This window comes from Xenia sp. Carnegie-2017, unplaced genomic scaffold (genome assembly GCF_021976095.1).
Source record: "Xenia sp. Carnegie-2017 unplaced genomic scaffold, XeniaSp_v1 HiC_scaffold_16, whole genome shotgun sequence".
Lineage (NCBI taxonomy): Eukaryota > Metazoa > Cnidaria > Anthozoa > Malacalcyonacea > Xeniidae > Xenia > Xenia sp. Carnegie-2017.
In genome coordinates, this window is record NW_025813469.1 from 13,706,600 (window position 1) to 13,720,315 (window position 13,716).

Here is a 13,716-nt window from a genome sequence, read left to right on the forward strand (position 1 = left end):
GTGTAAAAGTGTCCTAAGATTTATGAAATTTGAAGTGTGTTTTCTCATTTATTTTTTCAAATTATCTGCTAGAAAGGTTTCTATTATTACCTTTGGTTTAGTCTCAAGGTCGAGAGATATTGTATTAGACACATGACTGGCTATGTCAGAAGAATACATCAAATGTTTTAACTTATTGCCAGGTTGTCTTTCTAGAAACAATAATAAGATAGATAAAGGGGCAAAAAGCCAGTATAAATCTTGTAGGTTACATGTTCAATTGAGTTTTAACTGATCTGGAATCATGTTTGATTCACAAGTGGATTTCTTGAAGGAATAAGGCGTGTCAAAGGTTAACAAGAGATAAATCATTCGAAAGCTTGTCTTATGGTGATTCGTTAGATGGATCTGGACTGATGGCTTATCGAGCTCATACAATGCTAACGCAGAATAGCGTTGGATATTGTGTACTTTGTGTTTGGGATCCTTGCTTATCGTCTGAAAGTACTTGGGGATTTATTTATTGTAAGTTGATAAGCTTTATAGGAATGATGGACTAACAAAGCGCCATCTTAATTGTCTCTCTGCGACATCATTATAAACGACTTGTTTATAGACAGTCCAACACCTAACACTAAAGTCCTTTTTTTCTGCATATGTTATAGAAACAATACATTTCTTGCATTTTTTAGCTTCATTTAAAAATACGCTACTCTTTAGAATAACAGGTGGATTTACGAATAAATTATTGCAAGAGCAAGTTTAATTGAAACTCGTAATTAATTATTCCTTTACTTGTGATATAAATTGTGTAATCACACTTTTAATAAATTTATATCACCAGACCCGCGTGCTTAAATAATATTTTATGCCTACCTGTGAATTATTCCAGAAAATTTCTGATTTTAATTCTCGTTTCTATCTCCTAAACAAAATTTTCATATAGATGTTAATGTAAAAATATCAGACAGCATGCAGTCCATGCAAACAGGTGCTGATTCAAGATATAACTATATCCTTTGCTACCTGCTTCTTGACATGTTTACTGGAAGTGGTTCAAGGTCATTATTTCAGATGCATACTTTACCTTTTATTATTAAAACAAGAGTGTTTCTATGATTTACAGTCAATTGTTAAAGTATAGATTGATATGTTAAGATAATATTGGATTTAATTAGCAGTGACAAACGAGGCAATTTTTTACTAATACATTGAAGGTATTTTGTGTTTATTTAAAAAATGGAAGTGAATAAAAGAGTATATAAAATTTGCACAGCAGAAACACAGTATAGATAAGAAACAGTAGGGCCGAACGGCCACTGTAGTGATTTTTTGTTGATGCGCTTCTCTTATAACACATTTAATTATTATATAGTGGCAACCAAGCCAGCCAGTAAATTGTAATTTCTGACCAATAAGAACGCTGAACTGACTAATCTCAGCCAGTAAATTGTCATTTCTGACCAACAAGAACGCTGAACTGACTGATTTTGTGCTTTTCCAGTGACATGTGAGTTATTTTTCCTTGCAAGGTGGTGATTGATCAATAATGCATAACTTTTCATAACATTATATATAACGAGACTTATACTAATTATTGTAAACAGGTGCGAGTCTTCTGAACAACAGCTTGCTTACTTAATTTTTCAACTCAACGCTATCTTTGCATAGCATTCACAAGTATTTGCGAAATTTTTTGCGGTAAGTGTTCATACGATTGCTGGAAATTTAACTATGTTCTTTCCCTCTTCTTCACTGTCATTTTTATTTTTATGTTTCTTATTGAATTAACATACTCAAATGTGTTTTTTCTTATAATTAATTAATTATGGATTGAATGTCTGATACTACAACGTATTTTCTAAAATACAGGCTCTTTTACACAGCAACTGGAAAAACAAAACATCCAATTTTAAGCACACAATCGTGATATAACTGACCTAAATTTGGTTTTAATTAATAATTTTGACATGTCATTTTTCAACCAGTCATGACGTCAACTTACTTTTCTTTGCATATCAGCATTATAGCCAAACATGGGGAAGATACCGAAGGGAACTAAATACATCAAAACGATTCCCTTTTTCTTGAAGATAGCAGAATTTGTAAGTGGTTTACTTTATTTAAAATTATGGCCGACCCTCTCAATTACTGCATTCGGTCAAATTATATACTATACACGTGTTATATTTTTCAGTTCCATGCGTAGGTTCTGCCATCAACCCTTGGGGAGGAAAAGGTAGCTTATATTTTGGAATGTTTGCAATTGTCGTCTCATGGATTGTTGTCATGGTGATGGTCGTTGTTTTTGTAACTGGATTGCATGAAAAAGTCACTGTGATTAACTGGCCATTGACGGTAGGTATAAAATATCAAAGAAATTTTGTTTTTGTTGAATCAATGATTGTCATCAAGATAATATTGCACAGTATTTTTGTCGATGAAAAGTATCGTACTCAATGTTATATTTCATTTTCTCGTAGAGAAACCTGAAATTCTTTGAAATTTCTATTTCTAGATGTTCATCAACATGGTGCTATGGGGTGTAATGCTGATAATAGCTTGTGGTGTTATGTCCAACACTCTTCGAAAATATTATGGCAAGAAGATCTCTAATACACTATGTAATTCCTTGGACACTGATAAAGTCGGTGTAACATGCTTTCATCTTATTAGTGCTACGGTTAGTCATTCAAGTAGTTAAATCATTGATATGTATATTACATGGTTTGTGCATTTCTGATGTCGTTAGTGCAAAAATTTAAAGCCGGAAGTAGACAGCTATAATTACATGCGCCGCCATATTGAACAGTCCCACTCACAATAATAGTCTATAGTAAAGAACCACCATAGCAATGAATTTTGGAGCGCATTGTACTTATACACCATAAAAAATCTTTCAACGTGAAGCTAGAAGCATTCTTTTGCGATTGTATCTCTCAAATGGTGTCACGAAAATTTTGGGAAAAATCCTTTCTTAACAGTACAACTGCTTCCTTTACTTAATCTTGTTAAATCTAATACGTTGCAGTTTCGTCAATGCACCTTAGGAGACGATTTTGCAATTTTTCACGGCAGAAATTAATATAATTTGTATGTCAACCTCGTGAAGTGAGACTGTTCAATACGGCCGCCTTCCGGCTTCAAATTTAATTAGTGATGCGCGATCCATGTAATATACATATCAATGAGTTAAATGACTACTTAATAAAATTTTTCCACTCACTTATATGAAGTATTAGCCAGCCAAAGAAGAGTTTTTGAGTGTTTCAAATATTTAGCCTACTTATTTCTATTTTTTAGGTTTGCTGTTTCATTGCAGCCATTATTTTTGCGGTCGATGCAAACTTAAACTATCATTTATTCAAAAGCAGAACTTGTACGACGACGCCAGTGACATTAATTATATAATCAGTTGAAACTGTAGCTATTTTTCTCACCGACTTTACTTAAAACTATACTTCTGTTAAATAAATGAAGCAAACAAACTGAGTTTCAACTGACTATTCAACTAAGGTCCCTATTATCATAGATAAACTGAAAATGTACAGTATTATTTGGTAAAAAGTAACAAGGGTTGCCGAAGACTGATAGTTTTGTTTCGGAGGGGTAATATTTTTATAATACACGTTCTACTTTATTAACTTCTATTGAAATCAATTGTGATTACATAATACACTTATAACCTTATACACTATGTCATATTCTAAGTATTAATTTTTTTATATGTAGCATTTTGTAAATAAATTTAATGTGCAATTTTATAAAGTAAATGGTTTGAACCCGGGAGTATCGTTATATGTTTGTAAATGATGATCGTCCAGGTTAATAAATCGGCAAAATGCATCACTTACAGTACTGACTATAGACAACGGCTTACATTAGAAAGTTGGTATACCAACTTGGAACAAACCCCCCTGAACAGATCACAGCAATTACCGGCACCTTACAAACGACTTATTCACAATACAAACAAACGATCAACTAAAAACATTACACTTCAAACTAATTCACAATGACAATACACAATTGACACCCACACACTACAAATAAAAACGTCACACCTAAATCACACATCACAACTAAAAATAAAATATTTCACTTCACACTAATCCACATTGACAATACACATTTCCTGCACATTTCCTGTACACACAATACAATGACGTAAGAACCAGACAACAAATACGGCCAACCTGACGTTTAAAAAAAAAGGACTCTGAAGATGACTACCTTTAAGGTTGTCGAAACGTCAGTCAACAACATCAAAAACAGTCCTTCTCAGGACTTTATTAACCTGGACGATCATCATTTACAAACGTGCAATTTTATAGTTGCTGTAAATAGCTACTTCATGCGCCCCTCAAAGAAATCAACTTAAGTTGGCGAGGTTACTCGTGTTAGCGTGTTTAAATATCATCATTTCTATGTATGAATGTATACGGATTTTTAATAGTGTTAATAATCATATGGATAGAAAAGGACATATAAAAAGAAAGATTGCAAAAAAGCCTGAGGATGAGGTGTTTTCACTTCAGAAAGAAGACTCTATATGTTAGAGATATAGCTTATAGAAAATTGTGCAACGTTTATCTTATTACACTTGTCATCATCATAATGGCAGACAGCTTTTTGCATTTTTTGACTAATAGGAATGATAAAATGATTAACTGTAGTTACTAATCTCATTAAACGTGCAGGAACAAGTTACTCAGCAAATTGTTGCTAAAGTTTGTTTTTCTTACTGTAGAATAAAATATCCCGCTGCCTCTTGTTGTGTTAATGCGATTCTTTAAAGTAAAGTAGAGAAAAAGATAGAAAAAAGGAGAAAAGAATTATTTGTACAACTCCATTGCAGCCAACTCATCAACGAAAATTAAACTGCGCATGCGCAATCTTCTTCCTTTGTTACAAATTGTTCCTGTGTTTTCCCAACTCATGATGCAGGTGAGTTCCTTTGTTTACAAGTTGCTCGTAAATAATGCATAGCTTCCCGTTGTGAACTATTGAGTAAAACTTATATCGAACAATTTAGTTGTTTAGCGCGAGTCTATTGAACTACAGTTAACGCGTTTCAATATTCAACTCTACACTATTTGAAAGTAACTGTGAAACTATTCTTGGTGAGTTTTAAATGCTGGCTGAAAATTTAACTATGCTACTTCTTTCTTCGTTGCGGGTCATTTAGATCTTTAAATTTCTTCGACTCATAATCAAAAGTCGTTTCTTTCTGGGACTGATAAATCATGAAATTAAAAAAGTTTGATGAAGCTTCAACCTTCTTCCAAAAACATTCAGCTCTTTTGCCTCAGAGTACGAATAAATTTAACGCAAATTGCCTTTGATGAATAATTTTTGCTCTTCATTTTTTGTGTCAATTTACGATAATTTACTCTTCTTTTTTATATACAAGCATCAAAGCCAAACATGGGGACGATACTGAAAGACTTTTTGTTTATAAAAACGAGTCAATGTGTCGATAAATTATTCGCATCTGTGAATAAATCATTTTATTTAAACTTATAGTTGACTCATAAATGTATTGCAGTTAATATGCTATATATATCACATTTTTTATGGATATAATATAGATGCAACGTTTCATTCTTCTGTAGGTTATGCTATTGTGTGCCATCGTTTTAATGAGGCTTTTTTTAGACGATGCAGGCTATGCCCTCAATTCTTCGGTAGGTACAGGAAGCTTAAATTTTGGAATGTTTGCCATGGTTACCTCTTTGATTTTTGCCATGGTGATTTGTGTTCTGTTTTATAGGATTGCATGAGCAATTCACCATCATTAACTGGCCATTATTTATGGGTGAACAAAATTGGCCATTTTTTATTTGATAAAAGAGTATTTAAGGTAAATGGTTTGAAACCGCGAGTTCGTTACATGTTTGTAGATGTAGATCGTCCAGGTTGGTATAGTCCTGAAAATCATTCTTCATTCTTGACTCTGAAGATGAATACCGCTATGGTTGCGGAAACGTCAGTCAACAACAACAAAAACAGTCCTTCTCAGGACTATACTAACCTGGACGTTCTACATTTACAAACATATAAAAGAGTATTTGTTTTAAATACAGCATTAAGAACAATACCCAAAATGAATCATATTTGTGCTTTTTTTCTTGTAATATTTGTTAGTATTTAGAACGATGTAACGCTTCATTGCTCTACAACTTTAGTTCATGAAGGACAAAATATCATATGCTACTCTAAAGATCCCTTATAATATTAAAAAATTTTAAATCTTTTATAAATTTCTAACTTTAGGTGTTCTTCAACACGATGATATGGACTGTGATGTTGTTCATTACCGGTTGTCTCATGTCTAACACTCTTCACAAATTATTTAATGAAAAGAAAATATATTCGAGAATTCATTTTGTGATCTGGAGAATGAAGCGGCAAAAAGTCGTCCAACATGCATTTATCTTATTTCTTCTAAGGTTAGTCGGTCACATGGTCAAAGGGCTACATTCTTACACTCTTTTATGAAGTACATCCCTAATCAAGTTTTTTTACTTTTTAGTTATACACTAGTATATATAGCTACTTATCTTTATATTTCTAGGCTTACTGTTTTATTGCAACCCTAACCTTTGCATTGAATGTTCTGTTCAACTATCAATTATTCAAATCCACAACATCTACAGTTGCAACTCCAGTAACAATTGTTATTGCTACAGCACCATCAACATTTGCTAACAACACGACATCAGCACAATTTTTGCAGGCACGACACCAGCAACATTTGTTGCAGATCCGACACCTGAAAGATTTGCAACGAATGCGACATAAGCGACATTTGTTTCTTAAATTCTACTTTGCGTACGCAATTATACTATTTGTTCACATTTTTATCTTAATTTCATGTGAATAAAGTTTCTTAATGTTGTCATAGATATGCACTGACTATACGGTGTCATTTAACATTTTCATAGTCTTCCCTTTCATTTGATTTTATGGCTAGTTTGTCTTTTGAATGCGTCAAATTCAAGCTTGTTATATAAACATAAAGATATTATCATTCCCAACTCCCAAGTTCATTTAATTAAAGAGCTTTTGTTCTTCAATATTACGAATACGTTGTGCGCTAGCTAGGAATTCTCGAACACAAAAAGATTTAAGCTGGCAAGTTTCAGTTAAAAAATGACATGTATACTTTCATCATTTCTGTACCACGAGAGGTTAAGAGTAGCATTACATGTTTGTAGATGTAGATTATCCAACTTAGTGGAGCCTGCGAAGACTGTTGGTGTTGATGTTAATTGTCGTTTCGACAACATTGACGGTAGCTACAAACATGCATTACTTCTATTTCCCAAGAAGTCTACAATTCATGGATTTGTTAGTGAAGCAAAAGATTATTGCAATGTCTTTTTTGATAATTTTTGCTTCGCCTAAATATTGTTTTTTAAAATTAAAGCCTATACTTAGAGTCGAGGACTTTAAAAAATAATTAAAATGCCCAGCAACAGAGATTGACAATGAAACGATCATTTTAAATGTAGGATGTAAATCTTTTTGACTGGAGCCTTTCAGCGTTCGTTGTATATAAATGCAGCCTTTCAGTTTCTTGTCGTTTCAAGCCAGCATGTAAAGGTTGATGTTGAACAGAAAGTTTGTTACAGTTTTAGGAGATCTTTTATTAAAGACAACAGAACATGAACTTAAAAAGAGCAGTTGCCATGGTGAATGTCCTGAAATCCCAAGAAAAACAAAGAAATCAAAGAGCAAAGTAAGAGAAACTCTCAAAAGAAAATTAAAGGGGAAATATATTCAATTCCTACAAGATTTATTTACTATAATATGCAAAATACCTTTTGAATGTGAAAGATTTAAACTTTTACTTTATAAAATTTTCAAACATTGCACTGAGCTTTTTCATTGTCATTTGACACTTTGCAGAAAATTAGCCCTTCTTCATCTTTCCATATAAATTAGTACTCATGGATCTTTCTCATCTCACAGAAAATCAAGCAGAAAATATTTCATTTATTTTGAAAGTTACCGCAGCTTTATGAAATTTCTTTGACAGTTTGTGCGTTACCACTGACAAAATACTGCTGGCTCATACGTGTCAAAAGGGCAAATATTTTTTCTTGGTATCAGAATATCTGGAAATATTGATACTTGGTACAATATCAACCCATCCCTTCATTGATTTTTTTTCATTTCTGTGCAGATTCGAAGCGTTCAAGGCTCTAAATTCGAAGCTCAATTTCAGCTGTCAGTTTAAGGTGAAAACCTTCTACAAAAGTTACCAAACTAATGCTTCAAGGAAGAGGCTTCCGCAGAATGAGAAAGTTTTCTTAGGAATTCAAAAACTTGCGTTGCTCTGTCTAATGTTAAATTTAACTCAGATTAATGAACGCATGGCAAATTTTTATAACAAATTTAAAAAAGTGGCAATGATTGAAACATCGTTAAAGCAAATCTTTTATATCGACCAATTATTACAACTAAAAAAAATAAAATTTCTGAGTTTCTCGTTCATTCGTTGAGTTATTGAACTTTTATTCATTTATGCGGCTTGTGTAGTTTGCTATCATGAAGAGAAATCTAGCACAAACAAATAGGTTCGCATGCAAAGCCCACATTGATTGCAATCGTCGCTTATTCATAATATATTTTGCCTTCACACTTTAAACAAGGTCGACATCTTAGGTTGATGGATGGTCAAAGAAGTTTAAACGTGATAGCATTAAAATACACAAAAATAATCCACAAACATACATTTCCTCAGCGTTTAAACAAAAATTCTCTCAAGGCTCTACTGACGTGGAGACGAAGTGATTTCAACGTGTTTTAGCTATATTTAGGTAAGCTTCCCTCAAAACTTTGTAATACGATCCTCACCGCACGTTTTAGTGGCAGTGGGAATCCTTCATATTGCAGTTTGTGTATTTCAATTTTCAATTCCTCAAGATCTTTTTGTTCACCGTTAGAAGGTAGATGTGAATGAAACTATTCTGGGTACGTTTTACATGCTGCGCATGGATAGAAATTCAAACATATTTGTTGTGCGTTGTAGCAAATTTGAATTTATATTTTCTTAAAATAAACATTCTCAGGAATTTTTTGAGTCGCCCACGAACAGAGGCGTAACTAGAACGTTAATTGGGGGGATGCATACTTATATTGACTTAAGTGATTTCTTTTGAAAGTGATTTGAATTTCAAAAGAAATCAGTATTGGACAACTGAATATATGAATACACCCTGCCCCCCAATTAACGTTCTAGTTTCGTCTCTGCCCACGAAGACATCGTTCCTATGATGCTAATTCTTCAACAACAAAAAACGTTAAATGTGAATATAATTAAATTGATTTCAAAATCCTTTTCGAGGATTTAAACCGAAGTTTGCATTTATATAACACTGTTACACTGTCTTATAGAAATCAAAACAGAAGTGCATTAACCCGTAGTTAGCACTCATCACTAAGCTTTTAATGTCTTGACTATTGGGTCATGCGTGACAAAAAGGCAAATATTTTTTCTTGGTATCAGAATATCGGTAAATATTGGTACTTGGTACATGTATAAGCCCATCCCTTCATTAATTTTGTCATTTCTGTGCAGATTAGAAGCGTGCAAGGTTCTAAATTCGAAGCTCAATTTCAACTGTCGGTTTAAGGTGAAAACGTGCTGCAAAAGTTATCAAGATATTTGGGCATCAGTGTATTTAAAGTAAGTCAATATTTAACCATTTGGAGCTATAAATGTCATATGTACGCACGCTAATTTCTACAACGATAGTCATTTACCAAGATGATGTTCATTACTATAATCATCTGTTGTACATATCTTGTACATCTCAAATTGTGGTGACCGCTTAAATTGTTACAGAACTAATGCTTCAAAGAAGAGGCTTGCCCGGGATGGGAAAATTTTCTTAGGGCTTCAAAAACTTGCGTTGTTCTGTCTGATATTAAACTTAACTCAGGTTGATGAACGCATGGCAATTCTTCATAGCAAATGTTTTATTGAAAATGACATTGATTGAAACATCGTTCATGCTACTCTGATACATAAACTATTACTTTAGCTAAAATAATACGAATTTTTAAGTCACTCATTCATATGAACATTCGTTGATTTGTTCGGCTTGTGTTGCCTCCTATCATGAAGAGAAATCTAGCACAAATAAATAAGTGCACATGCAAAGCCCACATTTATTGCAGTCGTCGCTGGTTTATAATAAATTTTGCCTTCACACATTAAAACAAGATCAACATCTTAGGTTGATGTTTGGACAAGGAAGTTTAAGCGTGATAGCACTAAAAGACATGAAAATAGTCCAAAAAAAAAACACATTTCCTCAGCTTTCATTCAAAAATTCTCTAAACGTTCGACTGACGTCGACACAACGTGATTTCAACGTGTTTTAGCTATACTTAGCTAATGCGATTCTCACCGCACGTTTTAGTGGCGGAGCGTCCTTTAAACTGCATTTTGTGTATTTCAAGTCCTCGAGATTTTGCTCACCGTTAGAAGGTAGATGTGAATGAAACTATTCTTGGTACGTTTTACAAGCTGTGGATGGATAGAAATTCAAACATATTGTGCGTTGTAGCAAATTTGAATTTATATTTTCTTAGAACAAACATTCTCAGGAATTTTTTGAGTCGCCCACGAACAGAGGCGTAACTAGAATGTTAATTGGGTGGTGCATATTTATATTGACTTAAGTGATTTCTTTTGAAAGTGATTTGAATTTCAAAAGAAATCAGTATTGGACAACTGAATATATGAATATACACCCCCCCCCCAAAAAATTAAATATCTAGTTACGTCTTTGCCCACAAAGACGTCGCTCTTTTGAATAAAAATTCATACAAAAATTCTCTAGACGTTCAATTGACGTCGAGACAACGTGATTTCAACGTAATACCACAGAATATGAAATATACTGAAGGGTCACTTGTGTCGGAGCCTCTGATGTTTTTGTCCTCGCGCATGTTGTGCCGCACATATCGGCAGCAATTATTCCAGCAAGATATTTAGGGCTTTTTACTTGTTCCCAACCACAGAAATGACACGACGTCATTTCTTATATTGAAATGTTTATGATTTCATTGTGAAGAAATGACGTAATGTAATTGCAGTGGTTGGAAACAAGTGAAAAACCTTGAGTATCTTGCTGGAATAATGGCGGCCGTAAGGAGACGGTGCACACTAGAGTGGCCCTTCTGTATAATTTTTATTCTGTGGTAATACGGAAGCACTATTGCCCCCCTTCCCCCTCCCATAATTTTGAGCTGGCTACTATGCTGAGATAAAAGGTGGTTTACGTATTATGATATGGCATGATAATTTCCTGGAGGTCTGTTGCAATTCAAGAATTCTGAAACACTTATGAGTTTTATAATTCTAACTGCGCATGATTATTATTTTACTTCAGATTGTGGTATAAAGTGAAAGGTTAAATTGTCACTAACATCACCAGATCTACTTGATTTGAGAATATTTTTTGGTTTTTAGTGATCTTTACATCCATTTGTGTGATTTTCCCGTGCAATAAGATAACATTTAACTTTCAAAGTTTTTGCTCACATTTTGCTATGTGATTATAGGCAATAAATTAGCTACCTTGTCATAAAATCATACCGAAAGTGAAACTTAAAACTTTGCCGACAAAATGTAAAAAACAAACAAGTCTTTGTCAGAAAATTGCTGTTCTTAATGTCAAATAAGTCAGAGATGGGGATATAGACAGCCAGATTGGATTCAATGAAATTCAACAAAGATGCTTTTAAAATAGAGATTGTATTTTTATATGAATAATTTACAATTCATTAAAATGAATGATTTGAACAAGGGAGTATCATTAAATGTTTGTAGATGTAGATCGTCCAGGTTGGTAAAATCCTGAGAAGGACTGTTTTTGTTGTTGTCGAAACGTCAGTCAACAACAACAAAAGCAGTCCTTCTCACGACTATACTAACCTGCAGGGACGCCGGAACTGAGGGGGGGCAAAGGGGCAACGGCCCCCCTTGCCTTTTCTGGAGATGGGCAGGGGGGAAAAAGTGCCCTACAGGTTGAAAAATTATTGTGTTTAATCCGAGATAAAGACTACTTAACCGTTGTGGGATATTGCATTCTTTTGAGCTTAGCAGTAAAATTGTCGTAACTATGTTAGTTTCACTTTAACATTTCTTTGTTTTAAGTACGCATTGTAAGTTCTTTGTTTGTTTAGTTGGTTCTTCTTTTTTGTTGCAACGCGTGAGAACTTGAAACGCAATGAAAGAGTGAGTACTGCTAATGACGTAAAGGAAAGCTCGACTTATGTAATTACCGATAGTATAAATAACATGTAAATAATTAACTCTAATAGATAGCGTAAGAATACTCCAGTGATGTACTTGTAGATTGTTTGGCTTGTAAAATAAAAGGTTCAAAACGAAGAGTGTTAGTGAACCAGCTGAGGTCCAGTTATCGCTTTTTCTGCAATGCCAAGAGCAGAAAGATGTAAAAAAGATTCAGCAAAAGCATTGGCGAAAGCAGCGGATAAACCAGGTCAATCTAAAATAACATCGCTGTTTGCAAAACACAGGCCATGATTTTGATTCTGCTTCAACAAGCGGAATTGAAACTGTAATAACTGTCAACACTGAAAAGCCTCAGACTGTGAGTCACAAAATGGTCCAAACTGAAACGTCTGATTGGTGAAACAGAAAAAATATGCATGAAAACGACATGGGTAAAACATGAGAAAGACTTTACAAGTGAAGACAAGGAAAGTAGTGTGAAGCATGGTCGATATTTCCAAGGTCAGTGGTTACGAAATTATGAGTGGCTAGTGTACAATCGAGAAAAATAAGGCTTTTTGCGAAATTTGTTCTACTCACTCTAAGATAAAGGGAGTGTTTGGCAGTTATGAAGTTGGATTTGATAACTGGAAAAAAGGCTGTGAGAAATTCAACGAACATGAAAACAGTTACGCTCATAAAGAAGCTTGTCTCACATCAGACAAAGGGCAATTGTCTATTAGCATAGCCTGCAGTTCGCTTATTCTTGAAACGCAGCAGTAAAGAAGGAAAGGGTTAATTTCACATCTTCAAACATTAAAAACACTCTTACGCCAAGGTGTTGCGATTAGAGGTAGAACGGATTTTGAATCTAATATTCATCAGTTCAATCTTGATAAAGCTACCAATGACAAGGCACTAAAACATCGACAAGGCACTAAAACATCGACAAGGCACACGACATCCTGGACGAGCAGAAACAGATGATTGTATTAAATGCTCGAAGACATTTGATTGATAAAATTCTAGTGAGAGAATCATTTTCAATTCTAGCTGACGAATCATCAGACGTATCTAAGAAGGAACAGTTGTCTTTCTCCGTAAGGACCTGTGATGATAATTACGAAGTATCGGAAGATTTTGTTGGAATTTATGAATGTTCGCAAGGACTTTCATCTGATGCATTACTGCACTACACCAAAGATATCCTTCTCAGATGTGGCATGGAAGGTCACAAAATGGCAGCTATGAGCTTTGATGGGGCTTCAGCAATGAAATCCCTCGCAAGAAAGCTCAAGGAAGATATTGCACCAAATGCAATTTATGTTCATTGTTTCAGTCACTGCAATGAACTTATTATACAGGATGCAGCTAAGCAATCTAATTTATTGTCTACATCACTGGATTTATGCCAATCCCTGTATGCAATCGTAGGTGCCCATCCAAAACATATTTTATTGTTCGAAGAAATACAGGCA